Here is a 3,070-nt window from a genome sequence, read left to right as displayed (position 1 = left end):
ACATGCCCAAAGTTTATCATCTGCTGGCGTATGTCCAAAATTCATCATCTGCTGACATTTGCCCAAAATTTATCATCTGCTGGCGCTTGTCCGGATGGGACGGACTTTCCAAGGAGGTTGCCGCCGCTTTCATCATTTGCTTTCAGCTACGGAATTCTTCCATTTCATACTCTTGTATTGAATTGAATTATTGGTGGATGTCATCCTTTACATCTTGATAATGGTCTCTGAAGCCATCGGCTTCAGAGCCCCCAGTTTGCAATGGCTCTAAAGTCGAAGACTTTAGAGCCCCCAGTTGAAGCATATCCTGCTACATTTGAAACACAAAAACGTACTAGCAATAATCATCACATAAGCACATTTGGATCATCGATCCTAAAATTAGATCATTTGAAAGATTGGGTCATCGACCCGCGAATCGAATTTGAAAATTTTGAATAATTGGGCCATCGACCCTTCGAAATTGAATTTGAAAGACTGGGTCATCGACCCGAAAAGATTCTACTACTTGGATCATCTATCCGTAATTTGCGAAAAGTTTTTGAAAATTTCGGAATTTTGAACTTTTGAAATTTTTTTTTTTAATCGAACCTTGATGGGTGAGCATGAAATACGACTCAGACACTCTGTCCGACCGGTAAATAACGTGGGCGTAGCCCGCTACCGTAAAACAAAAAAGGAAAATAAAACCATAAGTGTGCACGGGCTTTAATTCAATTATTGACTTGTTGGGGGTAGAAATGTAAATTGGCCGTTCCGGCGCCAAAAGATGGCAAATGGGAATCACAAGGTCGTCGAACTTGGGACGGAGATATCGTATGGCATGGGCGTGCTCCCAAGGGCACAAGGGAATCAAGATCACTTGGCATTGACAAGGTGGATTAAACTCATGGAGCAACAACGTTGGCTTCGCCCAGACACTAAACACAGACTGATTTTATGAGAACACTTAGACATCACACATGACTTTTGTTGGGAACATTCTGTCACTCTTCTCCTCGCCTCCTTTCTTTTCAGCGAGTTTCATCATTTGTTGCCACCGCCTTCTTTCTTTTTAGCGGGCTTTTACTATTTTTCTTCCACGCCTTCTTTCTTTTCAAAGGGGTTTTTCATATTTTCTGTCCCAACACAAACCCACATCTATGTGACTCAAAGATCTTTGCCTAAACCGTTAGATAAAGCTCATTCTGAGACTTGATACTACTCATCTGAACCTATATCCTTATCCTAGCCTACATCGAGTGCTAAGACCGACTCAAACAAAGGTGGCTTCATTTGGACTTGGTTAGGACCCGTAAGAAACCGACAAGATGACAACTTGGATGATAGATGGATTGAATCCCTTATTCTGAAGGACTGCCTACGTATTCGCGTGGAGCGAAATCAAATCCGACGTAGTTCGATCCAGGTGCATTAAATTGGCATTTTGATTGTGTGTACACACTCGAAGGTTTCACCTAAGGTATCATGTCATATCCCATTCTAGCCTGTAAAGTACCGTTAAATCCCGTGTTTGGGGTTAGGTGTAAAAGGCTTGGATCTTTTGGGATGTGGAGCTTGGTAATAAAAAGTTGGAATGGTTAACCATCATTCTGAAGGTTTGTTTTATGGTGCTAAGGCCAAGGGCTATGGCTGCTGATGTGGTTGGAAAAGGTGTCTCGGGTTTGATGAAACCCGAGTGCAAATGGGTTGGAAAACAATGTGGGTTCAAATCTCCATATCTGGTCCCTAAAGGCTGGGTGTAACAGCACAAGCGGAATGATTCTCAAAATTCCCGACTATCCTTGAATCGTCTCAAGAAGGACTTAGAGGGTAAAGAGGTTACTACTTGCGCTTTTGGGCTTCGCCCATTGAACTTCAACTATGGGTACTTGACTTGACTTCTGGTCTCTGTAACTTCGACATTCAACCAAAAGCATTCTGCAATAACTTCAACATCTTTTTTTCTTTTTTTTTTCTTTTTTTTTCTTTTTTTCTTTTTCTTTCATCACTTTTCTTTGTTCATTTTTCTTTTCTTTCATCCTTTTTTTTTCATCTTTTCATTCTTTTTCATCTTTTTTCTCTCTTTGAAAATGATCTTCTATTCATTCTCTTAGTCACAAATGGATACACCTTGAAAACTGGGCTTCGCCAACTAAATTGGGTAGGAACTAACAATTCCTTGTTAGAACGGGTTGATATCTTCTCTCTTCGAGATGGGATGATTTTGTTGGGGAAAAGGCTTGCCTTCCATCATCGATAGGGGAAACAAGGAGCTAGTCTAGGTTCGTCATAAAATCATCTAAAAGCTTGTCACAAACATTGGTTCAGATGGAGGTTTTCTACCACCAGACATGGAATAGGTAAAGGAATCAAACACGGGATCCTAGTGTATCTTACATTTTGAAATGGGACATATTTCTACCCCAGGGATGCCTTTGAGTGTGTTGTGCATTTTATCATGTTTTCAGAATGATTGAGGATTGGAAACAAGACATATTTGGAAACGAACTGCAACTTTTATTGGAATGACAAATGTTTAACAGACTCGATGGAACGACTCCTATGACACATCCTAGGTCATCGTGGAACAAATGACTCAAATTCAAGAAACGAAAGTCCTAGACTCGACTCGACTAAGATAAGAAAACAGATCCCGACTCATAATTCTCAAATCTGGTCTTGAGCTTTCCCTTGTTCAGCTGTCAGCTTAGATGCTCGGTTCTAGTCCTCGATCCCTTTGATGGTCTGCCTCCATCCCGAGGTAGTCCTATGAGGATCTACGCCAATGATGAAGGTTGGTGAATCGAATTGTCTTTTATTAACTTCGTTAATGAGAGGAGTACATTCTAGAGCCAGACTCCCGACTTGAATTTCATTCTTCGAGTTTGGCAAGAATTCAAAGCAATCCACAAATATCTTCCCGATAAACACCCCTTTCAAGTGACATGGGCGGATAAGATGGGAATAATCGACATTGTCTTCGACAGAAACAAAGTTGGCGTGATCGCCAAATGGATTGGTGATGTTATTGGGTTTAACAGTTGGGATCGGGAGCGTTCCGTTCTCAATCATGTCTTGAATTTCGTGC

The sequence above is a fragment of the Silene latifolia genome, chromosome 3 (assembly GCF_048544455.1).
Source record: "Silene latifolia isolate original U9 population chromosome 3, ASM4854445v1, whole genome shotgun sequence".
Lineage (NCBI taxonomy): Eukaryota > Viridiplantae > Streptophyta > Magnoliopsida > Caryophyllales > Caryophyllaceae > Silene > Silene latifolia.
Note: the sequence above shows the minus strand (reverse complement) of the source record.